The 19792-nt window shown below is 35.7% G+C and overlaps 1 long non-coding RNA gene across 6 annotated transcripts in view; it reads left to right on the plus strand.

Moving 5' to 3' along the window:
* The window catches only part of LOC111098608, a 231158-nt gene that overhangs the window by 3680 nt on the left and 207686 nt on the right, over positions 1 to 19792 (plus strand). For all 6 annotated transcript variants that reach the window (XR_005368979.1, XR_005368984.1, XR_005368983.1 and 3 more), the window contains exon 2: positions 10842 to 10945. This is a non-coding gene — a long non-coding RNA (uncharacterized LOC111098608). The remainder of the gene's footprint in view (positions 1 to 10841; positions 10946 to 19792) is intronic.

Raw genomic sequence — 19792 nt, forward strand, 5'->3', positions numbered from 1 at the left:
CTAGTTCGTTTCCCAGAGTTAGGAGTCTTTCATATTCTGTCTCCCTTTCTGATATTTTGCACTCATTTTTTCTCCTTTCCCCTTTATTCTTTTTCACTATTTTTTATATTCCTCAAATGAATGAGACCATATAATGTTTGTCCTTCTCTGATTGACTTATTTCACTTTTTTCCTTCTTTCCTTCCTTCCTTCCTTCTTTCTTTCTTTCTTTCTTTCTTTCTTTCTTTCTTTCTTTCTTTCTTTCTTTCTTCTTTCTTCTTTCTTCTTTCTTTCTTTCTTTCTTTCTTTCTTTCTTTCTTTCTTTCTTTCTTTCTTTCTTTCTTTCTTTCTTTCTTTCTTTCTTTCTTTCTTCTTTCTTTCTTTCCTTCCTTCTTTTTTTCTTTTCTTTTCTTTCTTTTCCTTTTCTTCTTTCTTTTCTTCCCAGTCTATGGTGCTTGGTTTTGGCCACCCTAGAAAACGAATACACTTCTCTACTCAAATAATGGGAAACCCTTTACAACTTTAAAATGTCTAAATCACAGCAGAATTTACCTGTCCCCTCAACACACAGCTCTTCTAATGGATTCCCATCAGACTTAGAGCAAAATCCTAAGGCCCATGATGCCACAGGTAAGTACACTGTGCAACCTGGCTATTTCCCTTACCTTGATTTCTGTCTTTCTCCCAGTCATTCAGTCTGATCCTAATTTATCAGCCTTGCTCTTCCTCAAACGTATCAAATCAGTTCCCACTTGAGTTTGTTTGTTTGTTTATTTCTTGCTGTTAAGCCTGAAAGATCTTCTTTCAGATATTCACGTTTCTTGTGCCATTCTGGTCTCTGTTCAAATGTCACCAACTCAGAGAGGCCTTCACTGACCATTCCACCCAAAGTGGGCAGTCTCCCATCAGTTTCTATCCCTTTGCTTGGCTTTATTTCTTTTCCCAGTACTTGTTGCTGGCAGATGTACTGCATAAATATTCTCAAATTATTTGTGTATTTATAGATTACCTCCTTTCACTATAATATAAATGTTATGAGTATAGGGGCAACATTTTGCTTACTCTTACAATCCCAGTACCTAGAAATCACTTTGCAAAAGGTGCATACTGAAGAGATATTTCTATAGTAATAAATATAATTATTAAAAGGAGTTAATTTAGTTAATAATGTGGAAGAAGTTGCTGTATTTAACTTAATGAGCATACCAAGAAAACACATGAATCTCAGTATTTTTTATTGTGACAAAACTTAAAGTAGCAAAGCAGTAAAACAAACCTTAAAAAATCCCCAAATATTACCCATATCTAATCAATAGATCGTATTAGTTTTGTCACATCCACTTTGCCATATATTAGATTATTATTAAAGAAATTATGGAATGGCCAATTATAGTCATGCTGTTGTAAGAAAATTTTATAATTCACTTGATTCTTCTTTGCAGTCTTATACAAGTTTAAAACTTGGTTCTGATCTTAGTCTGTTATTTAATAAATCAATGACCTGGGACAAATCTTTTAATACCACTGAACCTAACTGCTTCATCTGTAAACTGTGAATAATAACATTGGTCCTGCCTGTCACATAGGGTTATAGCAAGGCTCCATTTTAATAACACGTGTATTTTATTACTTGGAAAGCATTCTGTAGTGATGAGCTGTCTTGTGATTTCAGGCAGAGTTCAATTAAAATTGGGACATGTGCCATTTTCTGTTCCTAACATTTCCAGTGCTCTGATAGAGTCCTCAAACTAGGCCCAGAATTTAATACAGAGAAGTAACATAATTGGAAATTTTTGTATTGTTAGGTCTAAGGATACTTCACCTGGTGTGATAAAATATTAATCTAGTGACCCTCAGATAATTAGCAGGGAATGCATTATGCATTGCCCTTCAAGGACCTAAGAGGACTTGCAAATTTGATAGGAAGCCAGGCACTGAGAAAGTTTAACTGAGGCAAGATCTATTAACACCTCAAGGGAGGAGTGGTTAGAGGCACCCTGACACTGTGTACAGCTGGGATGTTGTGTCACAGGGGAGTGTGTCACAGAGTGGCAGGAAGTACCTGAGATTAGGACAAAAAGAAAGGGTGACAAAAATGACTTTGATTTAATAAAAATTTGCTTAGATAAGTAAGACCTGTCTCTGTTTACTGCCTCTTGAGAAATCATTATTTTACAGGGAGTGTACATATTATTAAAGGCTAACGGTGGTTGGCGGTCAAAAATGGAAAAATAGCAATCCCCTGGATCATATTTTATTTATGAGATCATTTGTACCTTTTGCCTCAGATGTGTTTAAATGTAAAAATACCTTTTTTAACATCATTTAAAACTATGGAACAAAATGTGAAATTCAGCCCTATGTATAAAATTTTAAACACAGTTTTATTCAGTAATGACAGAAGTTCAGATATTTTCAATAAAATGAAAACTACCACTAGTTTTGGAAGAGAATTATTATTTTTTTTATTTTTATTTTTTTTTGGAAGAGAATTATAAATAGGGTTATAGTGATGATAGTATATAATAGTCTTTACTTTTGTGTATTTAAATCCATGTTCAATCCTTAGCTCACTTATACATGTATATGCACATTTGAAAATGCACCATGGCATACCATTTGTGGAGAATGCAAAGAATGCCTAAAAAAAAATTGGCATTCAAAGTCTCCTGGACTTTAGGTTCAAAAAAGGTCTTAAATTAGAGATAAGAATTCTAGTGATGCAGAGCAGATAGGTGGTTGCCTAGGACTAGAATATGGTGCTTTTTTGTGGTGATAGAGAAGTTCATATCCTGATTGCAGTGATGGTTACATGAATCTTTGCTTCATTGGAACCACAGTATGCCATGCACACGTAAACGTACGTAAAAACCTTTGAAATCTGATTAGAATCTGAACCTGAGTTAATAGTATCGTACCAATGTCCATTTCCTGGTTTGGGCAATCTGTTATGAATATGTAAGTAAGATATGATTATTGTGAGGGGAGGCTGGTTGTAGATACCACATTAATTCTCTTTACGATTTTTACAACTGCTTATGAGTCAAATTATTTTAAAATAAAATAGCGTTGGAAGAGAAAAAAATTGAAAAGTTCTGAAATCAAATTGTTGCTTTCTTCATTATTAGCTGTATGAATTTGAGTGTAGTATTATTCAACATCTTATCTAGGCCTCAGTTTCCTCACCTTAAAATTGAGTTAATAGCATGATTTGTACTCTATAGTATTGCTATGACTAATCAGATAGTATATGTAAGTGCCCAATATTGTGTAGAGCATAAAGCTGAAATTTAAACATTGAGTCCCCTAGTTCTTTCTGTGGCTGTGTGTGTGTGTTTGTGTGTGTGTTTTAAGATTTATTATTTAGAGAGAGAGAATGCACACACATATGTGGGGGGGGAGGGGCAGACAGAGAAGGAGAGAAAGAATCTAAGCAAACTCTCCACTGAGTGGGAAGCCTGCCATGGGACTCAATCCCACAACCCTGTCATGATCTGAGCCAAAATCAAGAGCCAGACACTTAACTAAGTGAGCCACCCGTGCACCCCTGTGGCTATTGGTTTTTAAGATCTCAAGTGGGAAGCTTGTTCTAAAAGAGAGAAGAAATGGGTGGCTGTATCTCAAAGCACTGTCTGAACAAGGAGGTTATTCTCTATACCTTGAAAAGTTCTTAGTCTTCCTAAATTGTTTAGGTTCTATTTAGTCTTTCCAAACCATAAATTTCTGTGTAACCAATAAGGAATTAATTCTCACTAAATTTTTTACTCATATCTAATCAGTAGATTCAGGGACCTAAACTTTATTGGCATGTTTGCTTTTTAAAATTTATACTAAAAAAATAATAAGAAGAAATAATAAAATAAAATGAAATAAAATAAAATAAAATAAAATTTATAGTAATTTTATTTCTATTTATAATAATTTTATGATATTTGTACTATACTATATTATAATACTATTAATTTATACTAATTTATATTAATACTCATTTTAAACATTTCTTCAGTAGGTGATAATTAACTAATATTCATTTATTATGGTTTTCCAGTCATAACTGATTGTAATCCATAAGCATTCAGCATTTTGGTCTTTTCAAATATCTAAAGGTGAGATAATCAAAATTGAAACTAAAAAATGCCCTAATCGGAAGTCCTGTCTCCCCAGCTAAATAATACATTTTTTGAGGGTAAAGACTCCATTTCCTTTTCTAGGAAACACACACACACACACACACACACACACACATGCAAATAAAATGGAGCATCAACCTTCAATGAAAAGTGAAGAGGGATGGTGTCAAACATTTCTTCCCTCTCTGCCATGCATTGATAACTCTGTGCGATTCTAGTTAAAATAACATGTGACACACACACACACAGATATTACTCAGCCATATAAAAGAATGAGATCTTAACATTTGCAACCAACACAGATGGACCTAGAGGATATTATGCTGAGTGAAATAAGTCAAACAGAGAAAGACAAATTTCACTTATATGTGGAATTTAGAAAAACAAAACAAATGAACAGAGATAAATAGAAAAGCAGACTCGAATACAGAGGACAAACTTGTGGTTGCCAAGGGGGAGGTAAGTGCGAGCGAGCATGCATAAAATAGATAAAGGGGACTAAGAAGTACAAACTTTTAGTTATGAAATAAGTCATGGAGATGAAATGTATTAGCATGGGGATCATAGTAAAAAATACCGTAATAACATTGTTCAGTAACAGATGGTGACTACACTTATGGTGAATGTTGAGTAAAGTATAGAATTGTCATACCACCAGGTCATACATCTAAACTCATAGAACATTGTAGGCCAATTATACATATATAGATACGGATATGAATATACACACACACACAGAGAAGAACACGATTGTGGAAATAAGTAGTTCCCAGAAGGCCCATTCTAGTAGGACTGACTAGAGAGGCTAGGAGTGCTCATTTTGAAAAGATGAAAATGGAAAGAAAATAAAATGAAAGGGGACGGAATATCAGAAAGGCTTGATACTGTGCTCACTTTGTGACCATATTTCTGTATCATAGGGAAAGGGAACATCCTGTGAAGCTCCAAAGGAATAAATTCAGGATGCAAAAAAACATTTATTCTGACAGTGTGTTCTAGGGCTAAAGGAGGCTTTACCATGAGAGTTAGTGAAGCATAAGAACAAACTGGCTCACAAATGTTTTGGTAAATTATAAATCTTCACCTTCTAAGTGATAGACCTGTAGAAGTCTTATTATGTCTTTTTAAAAAAAAGCATTATATGAAGCATAAAATATAGTTGATTTCAAATAATAAGAAGTAAATAATATGCATGGGCAAATAAATAGTAAACTTAGAGACTCACGTATTTCACACATATTTATTGAGTGACCTCTATTGAGTATCCTGTACCATTCCAAGAGCCTCAAATTCAGCAATACACATAATAAACTCACATCAGTACACATATAAACTCAGGGAGCTTATATCTGAGTTGATAGAGAAAACAATAAACAATGAAATGAAATTAGTAAAATATTTAGCATATTAGATGACTAGAAGTTCTGCAGTAAAAAATAAAGCAAGAAAGAGGGATGGGGTTTACATGAGATACTCTCATGTAAAAGAGAGTATCTAGGAAAAGTTACATGGAGGTGATATTTGCATAAAGATCTGAAGCGGGTGAAGGAATAATTTATGGAAACATCTGGAGAAGGAGTTTTCTAGACATTTCAGAAACAACTAAAAGACCATTATGACTGAAGCAGAGTAATGGAGAGAGGTGGGAGGAGGGGAATTGCTGATGAGGAGAGCAGAAAAGTAGGTAGGTCCTTTCGAGGGGTAGTGCTTCTCAAATTTTAATCTGCATGTAAATCACCTGGGTGTCATATTAAAGTGAAGATTCTGATTTAGGAGGTCTAGAGAGAGTTTATATTCCACACAAACTTCCTTCCAAGCGATGCTGTTTCTACTGCTCTAGAGATCGCACTTTGAAGGACAAAAGATTGAGACTTGTGTTGTAAGGACTTTGGAATTTACTTTGCTGTGGGTTGAAAAGCACCCCTTGCCCCAAGGACAACCATGAAATATTCAGGTGGTAATTCCCCCTGCCCGTGCATATGACCTTGTCTGATAATAGGATCTTTGCAAACATCATCCTGTTACACTAAGGTCACAGTAGATTGGAGGAGATGGGCACTAATCTAATGACTAGTGTCCTTCTGAGGAGGGAAATGTGGACAAAGAGACACACAGGAGAGAAAGCCACGTGAAGATGTAGGCAAAGTTCAGAGTGATTGCAGCTAATGCCGAGGAACACTAGGGACTGCCAGCAGTCACCACAAACTAGGAAGAAACAAGGAATGATGTTCCCCTAGAGCCTTCAGAGAAAGGACGGCCCTCCTGATTATCTGATTTCAGACCTCTAGCCTCTAGAACTGGGACAGAATAAGTTTCTGTTGGTTCAGGTCACCCAGTTTGTAGTAATTTGTTACAACAGCCTCAAGTAACTACTGCACTGAGTGGATGGAAGAATTTAAGAGGAGTGGCTCCATCTGACCCGTGTTTTAAGGGACTCCTTCTGTCTGTGGAGGTGAACGTAGGCTGAAGGGAATGTGGGCAGCACAGAAGCAGGGGGCCCAGTGAGGAGGCTGTAGCAGGCAACCTAACTGGATAAGGAGACACCAGGTTAGAACCAGTGTGGTAGGGATGGTGGTGAGACATGAATGTACTCCACATCTACCTCGAAGCCAGTATGGACAGGATTTGTTGATGCAGTGTGGGTTGTAAAAGAACTAGGGGAGTTAAAGAGAAAACCAAGGTTGAGGACTTAACTAGAAGGACGGAGTTTATTGACAGAGATAGTGAAAATAGTAGAGATTAAGAGCTATGTTGGCTATACTATCTTAGAGATGTCTATTATGCCTCCAAGTGGAGATGGTAGGGAGGCACCTTGGTTTAGAGTCCAGTGCAGAGCTTTCAGCTGGAGATATGACTGGTCCGAGTTAAAGGAAAAGCACCATGTTTGGGAAAGCCCCTACATTGTGAGATGGACATTGGGAAGGACAATTATATATAGACTTTTATATATAGGGGGGTGTGGTCCTCACCACCCCCTGTCATAAATTATGCTAGGCCATATATCTGCCTGTTACAATTCTGACATTGGTTGTAGAGACCACCAAGAGTCAGGAGATGGATGTTCTTCTTACCTTAGGGCTTGCTATGAACTGAATTTTGTCCTCTTCCAAATTCATATCTGTTCAAGTCCTCGGCCCACATGTTCTCATATTTGGAGATGGAGACTTTGGGAGATAATCAGTTTTAGATGAGGTCATACAATTGGACTCTCATGATGGGATTATAAGATCCCTTATAGGATCCCTCTCCTCCTCCCCACCCCTTCCCAATCCCTGCAATGTGAGGACATAGGGAGAAGGTGGCCATCTGCAGGCCAGAAGAGACCTGTCGCCAGAATCTGACCTGGCTGTCACCCTGATCTCAAGATTCCAGCCTCCAGAACTGTGAGAAAATGCATTTGTCTTGTTTAAGCTGCCCGGGCTGATGTCTTGTTATGGCAGCGCAAGCTCAGACAGGGATCTTCTCCTTAGAAACTCTCAATTATCCGTATCTTTAAGGTTTCCAAGATAATCAGTGTAAGAAGGACATTTTTTGCTAGCCTTGAATTTGATGCTTCACTGCAAGAAGCCTGAGCTCGCTTACGTTTGTGTGAGTGATTTTGAAAAACATCACACTGGCCTGAGAATGTAAAAACTCATTATTTAGTACTTCTGACAAAAGTCAGTCACTCTGAATGTGGACCTTTTGTGCACTGCATCTGGCTTGTGGAAGAAGCAGGAATTACGTTGCATGCATTAAGTGTCACCTACTACCTGCTTTGATCACATATATTTTCTGCTTTGGTCTTAGAAGGATAGATTCACCCCAGAAAGCATCGTACTGTCAGGAATTATTTGCAGATGTAGTCATATAATAATTCTTTCCATCAACATTTTAAGAAACATCCCGTCCATTGGTGGGGACAGGAAGATGGAGTAGGACAGATGGGTAGATTTCTAGGGCACTTGCGGCCGGGAAGATAAGTTTGTCTTCAGTAATAGGAAATCCATTGTTACTGCAAAGATCTTCAATAGCTCTTTTTAAAGTGAAAACTGCCATTTTGATCTCTGTCTGCCTGGATCTCATCCTGTGCCAGTGATTATCAAGATTCTCTACACTTAATTACCTCTGTATAGAGGTTGAAACCAACAGGGATCCTGTCTTCCCATTCAGTGCATCTCAAAAATGTGGTCCCTGGATCATTAGCATTAGACGTACCAGGGATTTGCCAAAAATGCAAATTATCAGGTGCACCCCAGACCTACTTAATCTGGTGTGAGGCCCAGGACTCCGTGTTTTTACAAGCCTTCCAAGTGACTCTGAAACATGCTAAAGCTTGAGAATCCCTGTCATGGTTGGTTAAATCATCAAAGAGATAGCCTAGGCATGGATGTATGATATGTTGAAGTTCACTACTTTTAGGTTTTCTAAAGAGAATGCATTGAGAAATAGGTCTCTCTTAGGTCCCATTAAATAATATTATTATAAAAAAATAGTATTATTACATATTAAAACATTTTCCCTTTTATGAGGTTGTTATTGTCAGTCTGTCTCAAAGTATATATATAGTGAGTAAACTTGAGTTTCACATATACTAAGAAATAACCCAACATGTTAGGGAATAAATCTGCAGTGATTTGGATATTTTTCTCTGTCTTATGATTAAAAACATATATATTTGAAAACATATATGAAAACCAGAAATAAAAAAAATATGTATATTTGAAAACATATGAAAACCAGAAATAAGTTGTTTAAACATCATTTGGTTTTGATATTAAATCGACCTATGTCCCAAATCACCACCATGAACTAAATTTAAGCCTAGTGGAACTTTATTTTTTTTTCCCTTTCTCTTCTGCACCTGCATAATGGACGTGACCCTTCACAGCTCTATCAATAATAGAAATAATGAGCCCTTCTATTCATTTAATCATCAACTTTCTCACAAAGGCTCTGTGAAATTGTAGGTATTACTGACTTTGATTTTTCCAGGGGTTTGTTGCCCTCTGGTTGCGTAGGTGATACTTAGAGAGTTACAGTCTCTCCTTGGGAGGGTCATTTAGTACTTTGAAGCCCATAGTTTAAAAGAGGATTTTTTTTTTTTCACTAAAGAAAGACTAAGCCAGGAGAAGAATTGAAAGTAAATTGTTCATTTTAAATGCAGTAAGAACCTTACAAGAGGAAGAGCAGGGTCACCCTACCATGGCTGCGAGGGCCAGCCTAGGGGCCTGCACGGTGGGCCCTGCCCTGGGGCTGCCAGCTTGCCTCCTGCTTGCTTTGTCTGGTAAGCACCTCCTCCTGGGGGTGGATCTGGCTTCAACTGCTCCTGCTCATTGATGGTCTCCTGTGCCATATGATCCCTCCAGGCCCTCTGGAATAATAAACTTTCAATCCTCACTCACACTGTGAATAACTGGGCATCATACAGTCGTAGTAATTGGGAAAAATGACTCAAACTCTTCCAAAATTTGCAAAGTATTTATTGTTGATTTGGGGATCCCTGCTCTTTCAGTGTTTAGGGATACTTTTTAAAGCAACTATTCTCTCTGGCAGTTGAGCCATGACAAGCTTTCTGTTTTAATTTTTTAATATTTTTGTAAGAAATTTGGAAGGAAGAACAGTAAAGATTGGTGGGAAAACTATATGAATATGGTACAGCTTTTATTCAACACATTTAATGTTTTTTAACTACAAAAGTAGCAGTTTCAGGCTCCAGCTAATATATCAGGAATATAGGAGCTTAGTTTTGAAATTAAGATAGAGAAAAAACAAATTTTACATATTTCTGGTACATATTTCTGAGATTGTACTTGACATCCATTCCCACCACTATATTCATTTTAAAATTTATTGTTATTCTGTGTGTATAAGAGATTATCATCCATAGTGTGGCCAATTGTTTTTTTTTTTTTTTTCTATATCCTTAGGGAATCAGATAAGAAATAGACTTAATCTTTGTTAAAGAGATTAGGTCATATTTAATAACTAAAACATACTATTAAGATGATTTATTACCAGAACTGGCTACGAGTGATATTTTCAGCTTAAGTTGAAAGATTCCTGAATTTTTATGAGTTTTTTCAAGCTATGATAACATCTTTTGAGGGTCTGAAATATTTTATTCTTAGCATCTGGAGATTGTTCTGTTATTTTTTCACCTCTTTCAAGTATTTTTCTATGATTTAGAATTTCTCTGTTCTCAATTGAATGCAAAATAAAAAGCATCTTAGCTTCTTGTATGTACAACATTGGAAAAGAAAAACTAATAAGAAGCAGTACTCATTCTTATGGAACTATGACACTTATTTGGAAACATATAGGAGACTATTAGACTGTTTCATTTTTTTTAAAATAATTTTATTTATTTAAGAGAGAACACAAGTAGAGTAAGGGGTAGAGGGAGAAGCAGAGTCCCTGATGAGCATGGGGCCCCATGGGCTCGATGTAGGGCTCGATGTAGGGCTCGAATTGCGACTCTGGGATCATGACTTGAGCCAAAGGCAGGGGCCTAATCCACTGAGCCAACCAGGCCCCCAAGACTGTTCCATCTTTAAAGATTCAATTCAAATGTCACTTTCCACATGAAAGTTTCCCCTATTGTGAGAAAGTATTTTGTCTTTACCAGGGTGATAGCAATACTGCATCAGAGCATTGAAAATTAGCTACTTTTATCTGCCCAACAGCCCTTCTATGAATCTTTCAGGGCAAGATATGTGTTTTCTGATTCCTTTTTTTTTTTTTTTTTTTAAGCTACAGAGAATGGGCTTTGTGCAGAAAGATGTGTTGAAAATATGTTTGGAATCCTGATCTTAAACGTACACATGAATAAAGCCAAAATTAGACACGTCGCATGGGTAAGCATTGCCTGTGATGTTGGAAATAGCATGTTAAAAGGTCATCATATGCTCACAGTTTTCTAGAATTGAAAATATCTTGGAGAGAATTTCTTTCAACTTTGTCGGATTCTTCCAACTTTCTTGGATAAAGAAATGGAGGTTTAGGGAGGCTAAATGACTTTCCCTAGGATGTTGTTGGCATGTTTTGTGTTCCTTAACACATAAACTGTTTAGTTAATGGGAGGGCAGTTATATCCTATACATAATTAGATAATATCATTATGCAATTAAACATTAGGTTAATAACATTTTAATACAGTTTACTTTAAACAAGTACTTTGTTCCATTGAACAGTCTTTCCTTTCTTAATATTTACAAAGTTGAATCATATTTTTGCTTTGGCTTCAAACTCATCAAAGCTGGTTTATTTTTTATTTTTATTTTTTTCAAAGCTGGTTTAGACAATGGCTTCTTACATGCAAAGCGGGAGGGAGCGAGTATGCACATGTGCACACACAAGTGTATGTGTGACTATACTTTGGATGACCTTTCAGGCAATGGTTTGTAACATCATCACAAAAAAAACAATGCAACAGACTGCATAGGAATTGGTATTGTGTGTATCAGAGCCATATGAGTCCAAGAGGGTGGACAAAGGGGGTTATCCTTGCAAGCTACTGCCCAGCAGGATGGCTTTTACTAGGATCTAGATGACACAGTTTTTTTCTTCCCCCGTGAACAAAGAGCTTGTCACCTCCCCAGCACATTCATTTTCCCCTGCATGGAGTTATGTGGCCCCTGCTGACTTTCAGACCTCAACCTGCAAAAATTCCCTCTGGAAATACCTTTCATTTAGATTATTTTTGAGAGAAGCTTGCAAAGCTGAATTTAATAGTGAGTCACAGTCATTGTAACAGTTTCCTATTCTTTTGATATAAGAGACAGGTCTTGGAAAAGCGCTCTGTATGCTTAAATCATATCAGCTTTGTCTTTCTCTTCTTAATTGTCATGTGTTCAATATTCATTAGAAAGCATATTTTTATTAATATTTTTTACTGAGAGTTTTGAGAGAGTATTTTCGACAGCTTTCCAAACCCAAGATTCTCAGAGTACATTATCAATGTTACCACCAAATATATAATTACTAAAAATATTTTAGGTTTATTTTTCCAATTCTTTCAGTTCCTACTAAAGAGTATATCCCACTAAGAATATACAATCAAATTACCATGTCTTGAAAATAATTGGAATATTTTTTCTCTTTGTACTTTGTGTCAACTATTTATATAGGTTCACTTGTTTCATATTATTCTCAGTTTTTAGGGACTGCTTTTTTACATAACATTTCATTTTATAATTAAGTGGAATATTTACATTGTTCTTATGTAAAATTTGTGAAACAATATTTATTCAAAGAAATGTAGTTCCCGTCTTCACATTCCCTCTACCCCATTCTCTTTCTCTCATTATATGTAAATATTTTAAAATTTTTAAAATATTTATTAATATTAGCAATTAGGCACATACATTGTTATTCTTACTGAGATAAATTGTAGCACATTGCATACATTTGTATTTTGCTTTTTTATTTAATAATATATATAGCAAGATCACACATAGTACTATTTAGAAGAATTCCTTATTTCTTTTTCAAAAAGCTACACAATGTTGCATGCTGTGGATATACATAGTTTATTCATCTAGTCCCCCATGAAGGGTATTTTATTCATTTACTTTTTCTACTTACATGTTGAAGGACTGAAAAAATTTTTGAATAGATTATACTCTCATTAGTCTCTAGAGCTTTTGCCTCAGATGAAAAAGGGTCATGTTAAATAGTTTTCAAGAGTATAATGACTAAAACATACATTGTGGGAAACACAGACAACATGAATTCTTCAACCGCAAATATAAAAATGTAAGGAAAAATAAGATGGAGACATAGATTATAAGAAGATTAAGAGATATTTAGTAGTTCTAATGTATGAGCCCAATTTTGAATCCCAATTAAATTTACAAGGAACAGTTGTGGACAGTATATTTGCTGATACTAAGGAATTATTTTTAATGATTATAAGTGTAATAATATTTAATTATTTTAGATATATAGTATTATGGTTATGTTATACGTCTTAGAGATACATGCATGCTGAATATTTACCGATGAAATAATATACCTGAGATTTGTTTCAAAATAGTCTTGGAAGGGTGGAGGTTGGTGCCAATATAGGTGAAACAAGATTAGCCCTGACTTGACAAATATTGATGCTGGCTGATGAGTATACGGTGACCTATTCTCTTGTTCTTTATATCCTTTAAGTTACCTATATAATTTGTTAAAAATTTAAATATCTTTAGTTAATAAAATATTGCTTTCCAGGATGAAGTTGTCTTTAAAAAATTGCGTATAGTGTAATTTTCTAGAAGGATTTTGAAAAGCTATGCTTGATGAAGTTACTGGCTTTTAAAATATATCAATTTGACTTAATACATCATTTAAATGCAGGAACTAGTCTATTTTAGTTTCTGGATATTATAATGAAGTATTGTCTGGGATGCTTATTAGTATATAAAACAGAAAGGAAAAGTTAACAAATAAGGAACATGGGAATAGGAATAGAGGTGGGACGCCTGGGTGGCTCAGCAGTTGAGCGTTTGCCTTGGGCTCAGGGCATGATCCCAGGATCTGGGATCAAGTCTCACATCAGGCTCCCTGCATGGAGCCTGCTTCTCCCTCTGCCTGTATTTCTGTCTCTCTCTCTCTGTGTTTCTTATGAATAAATAAATAAAATCTTTTTTAAAAAAGGAAATAGGAATAAGTTCCAAAATAAAGTGTTCGTAGATTTTTTTCCACCTTTGATCATGATTTCTCCTTCCATTGGAGGAAAAAAAAAAAGCGTGCTATGAAAATCATGTCTTTTATAAATTCTGGAAGCCATAGGTGTCTTTGAAGCTGCAGCTAGGCACAGCAACTTAACTGTAGTATCTGTAACTCAACAAAGGATGATGGAGAAGTTGTATGAAAAAGTACATAGAGAAGGGAAAATACATAGCATGTTGTGACATTATATAGTCCATCAATGACTTCTAAAGGACCTACCCTGGAATGTTGAATGATTTGCACAAAATTTAACTGTAATATTAGTATTTGCGAGGCTGGGAATTTCATAATTTCAAAGGGCTTTATCCGAACATTGTGGAGCAGAGATGAGTAGTGAAGGGGGAAGATATTTGCAGTTTGGTAACTGAATAATTGTTTTTCTAGATCATGCATAGTTTCTTTTCATGCTACGTATAGATAGCTTACTATTTAAGGTCATTTATGCTTTGAAATTTTACCTACCAGTAAACAAAAAGAGAAGTAGAGAGGCAGGAAATCAGAAATTATGGAGTTTGTGGGTTGAACTCCCAAGATCCACAGATATAGGGAACTTGTCTGATTTTATACACCATCCCTCCTCCAAATCCAACCCAGAACCTCGGTTATGGCAGACCTGCAACAAGTTCTGTTGCCTAAGTGATTGTGTACATAAATAAGATGAGAGTGGAAACTAGGTGAAGGAAACAAGCAAAAACAAATAAATTGATGAAAGCATTAATTATCTGACCAGCCCTTCTTTTGTTAATGTAGATCCCAGAGCATAAATGCCCATTGGTATTCTCAGAGTGGTTTACCACCTGTGAACTTGATTTTAAATAGTTTTTAACTCCCCCTTCCTTTGCAGAACACCCAAAGAGTAAGGCACTTCTTGAATCACGTTTGTTCAGCTTAACTTTCACAGAAGCAAATTTAGCTTAATCACGTCCTCATTCATTTATCCTAGGATCTTTTTTTTCTTTTTCTGTTTAGAGTGTGGCTTAGAGAATTTTGTATTTATATAGTAATATGAAGGTAGTCAATTGAAGATGGTATTCAAAATATATCTCTTTTTACTTATATAGAAGTATTTTCTTGAGTCAGGTAAGAAAATAAACTCAGAATAATCATATTTAAATCTTTGGGCAATACAAGTATGGAAAGACATTATGGAAAGTGGGTCTAGAAATTTTAGGAGGTGGCTTAGTTATAGCGATGGCACTTAGAGAGGCACGTGGGTGGCTCAGTCTGTTAAGCGGCCAACTCAGTTTGAGCTCAGGTCATGATCTCAGGGTCCTGGGATTGAACCCTGCATCTGGCTCTGCCCTCAGCAGGGAGTCTGCTTGAGATTCTCTCTCTCTCTCTCTCTCTCTGCCCCTGCCTGCGCTCATACTTTCTCTCTCCCTCAAAAAATAAATAAAATCTGAAAAGCACAACAATAGCACATCTAGAACCTTAAATCAGGTTTCACCACTAGAAATGAAGTCCTATAAGACAGAGAGAGCCTATGGATATATAATGAGAAAGTATCTTCCCATATTCCAAGAAATCTGTTAAAAAGTAAAAACTAACAAAAACCAATAAATTCCAGATACTGAAGTTATTGAAATTACATCTGCTGAAGGAGGGGTGTGGAGGTAAAGGTTTATTTAATATTAAAACTATATTCAGGGATGCCTGGGTGGCTCAGTGGTTGGGCATCTGCCTTCAGCCCAGGGTCCCGGGATCGAGTCCCACATCAGGCTCCCTGCATGGAACCTGCTTCTCCCTCTGCCTGTGTCTCTGCCTCTCTCTCTCTCTCTCTCTCTCTGTGACTATCATAAATAAATAAATAAATAAAATCTTAATAAAACCTATATTCATATATTCATTCAGCAAATACTTACTGGGTATATACCATGTGGCAGATAGTTTTCACAATGCTGGAGATAAAGTGGTGAACACAATAAACAAGGTCCTTGCTATAATTTTAATGTGATTCTAATTTTGGATTGTAGGATTTGGTGGGGTGGAGATAGACACATAAGAAATGTGGTAATTTCAGATATGAGTGTTATGTCTAAAACAGAGTGGAATAAATGACAGAGACGGATTGGGGTAGATATTAGGAAAGTGCTTCTTCACTGGAGGACTCAATGAAGGATATCTCTGAAGGTATATATTTTTTAAGCTGGGGTCATTTTATAGTCCTTTATTAGTGACTGGTTTATAAATAGAAGCTTATTTTTAACCAGACTAAATTAGTTGGTCAAGCAAAATAGCCAGATACAAGATCACAGACAGACATCAGTAACTTTTCTCGTGAATAGTGGCAAACAGATTAGAAAATACAATAATAAAGAGAATATTACTTAATTTTTTCACATTAGTAAACGGAAACTCTCAAAGTTCATCAAAGGGATGGCCTAAAAATTCTAGCAATTTTATTCTACCATTATGGAGAAAGTTTTCAAATGTTAGTGAAGGGCACATGAAAAGACCTAAATAAATGGAAATTTTTACTATGTTTACAAAAGGGGAAGCTCAGCATCGTGAAGATCAAGATGCTGATTCTCCCCTAAATTCGTCTGTGTTGTAGTTTCAGTTAGGATTGTCACAAGCTTCAACAAACAGTTTAACAAATTCACATCAAAGCATAAGATTAGCAATGAAAAAAAAATTAAAAGAACAGAGAAGAGTGGTTTGTTCTGTCAAATAGCAATAGATCATAAAGCTGTGGAAGTTAATAGTGCAAATTCTTGGTTTATGAGTGAATAAGTAACAGAATAAAAAGTCCAATTATAGGTGTGTATATGTATATATTAATTGTATTCATAATTTGATTCAGATTTTCATAATTTATTCACTGAGCTCAGGTAGGAGATACACGCATATACACACACCAAAATTAATGGGAAAAAAACAGTTCAATAAATGCCAAGGCCATTATTATAACAAAAATATGGTAGTATAAAACTAATTCATACCTCATGCCATATAAAACTAAAATCTAAACACATTTTAAGCTTAAGGAAGCAAACAACAAAAGATAATTAGGAAAATGCAGATTCAAACAAGAATTCCCTTAATCTTAGAAAAGTAATAAAAACAGTTAATAAAAGCAATCATTTGTAGAATTGTGGGACAAGTGCTCCTCACACTCTAAAGAGGGAATATAAATCGATTCAGGCATTTTAGAAAGCAATTTACCAGTATTATTTGAAACAAAAATTGCATTGACCTCCAGGAGGCAATTTCCCTCCTAAATATATATCATTAACAAACAAAGTAGAGGAGGAAAAAAAGGGACATTTTTTTATTGCAACGCTAATTGCAATACCAGAGTATTGGATATGATCTAAAAGTCTTTTATAGAAAATGGCTAAATGATACAGGTATTCCTAACTTGGAATTCCACAGAGCACTTTTAAAAGGAACAAACTCGACCTTTATAGGCAGTAATGCTGCCATTTCTTTAACCTATATTTTGAGTTAAAAAAAGAAAGCATCTTGTAAATACTAATTACAGGGAAAGATACTATTGTGATTTCAGTTAAAAAATGAACATAAAAAAATGAACATATTCACACTTAGGTGGTTCAGCGGTTGAGTGTCTGCCTCCGACTCAGGTCATGATCCCCAGGGTTCTGGGATGGAGTCCTGTATCAGGCTCCCTGCATGGAGCCTGCTGCTCCCTCTGCCTGTGTCTCTGCCTCTCTCTCTGTGTCTCTTATGAATAAATAAATAAAATCTTTTTTTTAAAGAACATAAAAGTACACGGGTATATTTATTATGGTTCAGTAAACAAAGACATGATAAAGATCCAGTGATGAAGTAAAAAGGAGAACAACGACCCCTGTAATTGTCCAGTTCCTTAGTTGTTAGAGCTAGTCAAAGATCTACACATGCGTGCCTGGCTGCTTCTAGCCTGTACTATTGAATCCAATAAATACCATTTTCTGTGCTTCAATCAGTGAATCATCACTTCCAAGAGTCTACACTGAAAACTGTATTTCAAACTTTGGTGATGATTCTGGTTCTCCAAGAGTGTTGCCCTCAGATGGATCTTGGAGTGTAGCAGGAGACTGTATTTACCTGCTCTCTTGGCATATGTCTGCATATTTGTTTTCTGGTTTATAGCAAATTGAAGTAAAAGTAATCTAAACCCAGTATCATTTTTTTCCCCAATTTTTTCTATCATTTATTTGGGGTGATATAACAAAATACCGGAGACTGGGTAGCTTATAAACAACGATAATTTAGTTCTCACAGTGCAGGAGGCTGGGAAGTCTCAGATCAAGACACCGGTCGTTGAGGTGTCAGCGGACCTCATGATTCATAGATGGCCATTGTCTCACTGTGTCATCACATGATGGAAAGGAGAAGAAAGCTTTTTGATGTTTCTTTCAGAACGCCAATCCCATTCATAAAAGCTCTATCCTCATGGCTTTTTCACCTCTTGGAGTTTCCCTCTCCAAATACTACCACGTTGGGGGGTAGGTTTCAACATAAGAATTTTCAGGGGACGTCATATTCAGCCTATGGCAATAACTAGATCACTTTAATGACGTGGCCTATCTCAATTTACTTTAAATTACTTTAAGAGGCTTGGAAAGATGGACATCAAAATCATAACAGTGGTTACCTTTGGGAATGGGGGATGAGTGGAAGAGGGGACTGAAAATCCAAGTTGTAGTTTTTAATTTAAAAGGTCTTTGATTTCTTATATTTTACTATATTGTTTTAACTTTTTATTTTTAAATAATTATGAATTCACAGGAGGTTGTTAAGATAGTACAGAGCTTCTGTGTTCCCTCTCCCAGTTTCTCCCAATGGTTCCATGACATTTTATGCTATTATGAAGGCCAGGAATTATAATTGGTAAATGTGTTTCCAGTTCTTTTTTTTTTTTTTTTAAGATTTTATTTATTTATTCATGAGAGACACAGAGAGAGGCAGAGACACACACAGACAGAGGGAGAAGCAGGCTCCATGCAGGGAGCCCGACGTGGGACTCAATCCCAGGTCCCCAGGACCACGCTGTGGGCCAAAGGCTGGCGCTAAACTGCTGAACCACCCAGGGATCCCCTGTTTCCAGTTCTACATCATTTTATCATATGTGTAATTCATGTAACTACCACCATATTTTGCTATATTAAAAAATTATAATGCTTGCAATTATGTTACTTGAATAATTATTTTTTAAAAGGTGATGGAGATGAGTATAACACAGTTCATTTATTTATCCAAACATTAATGGCTATATAACTTCAGTTGTTTGGATCATAATTGATTTAACCAATTCTCTGTTCTTAATCATTACCAATTCATTAGGTATTACACATGAAACAGAAGAACATAGATGTGCACAAAAACCCATATTGCACAATATTCTAATAGTCTTTTTTCCTGCAAACATGATTGTTGAATTAAATCATATGTAAATATTGAGGATATTTCCATATTGCCTTCCAGAAATGTTGTATTAATTTAAATTCTCATTAGGAGTCTAAGAGAGTTAGCATTTCCTTGCAACCACAAAGGTCATGAAAACTTTATTTTTAAATATTTCAGTACTTAGCAGTGTCCAGCACATAACAGGCACTCCAAAAATATTCATATAAGAAATAAGTACGTACAATAATTTACCAATTTTAAATGGAAAAAGAGTAACTTCTCTTAAACTAATTTTTTCCTTTGACTAGTAACAAAAGGCACAATAGTCCTTTCCTATTATAATTGGAATTTTTTTTTCTATGAACCTTTTTTTTTTACATTTTTCCCATTAAAAAATTATACTTTTGTTTCCCATTGACCCTTAATATCAATTCTGTGTTAAAAATATTAACTTCTTGAGGTGCCTGGATAGCTCAGTTGGTTGAGTCTCCAACTCTTGCTCTGAGCTCAGGTCTTGATCTCTCACGGTCATGAGTTCAGGCAATTCATTGGGCACCACCATGGGTGTGGAATCCACTTTAAAAAAAAACAAAACAATTCTTGTCTGTTACAAACCCTATTAATCTTTCTCA

The sequence above is a fragment of the Canis lupus genome, chromosome 13 (genome assembly GCF_011100685.1).
Source record: "Canis lupus familiaris isolate Mischka breed German Shepherd chromosome 13, alternate assembly UU_Cfam_GSD_1.0, whole genome shotgun sequence".
Lineage (NCBI taxonomy): Eukaryota > Metazoa > Chordata > Mammalia > Carnivora > Canidae > Canis > Canis lupus.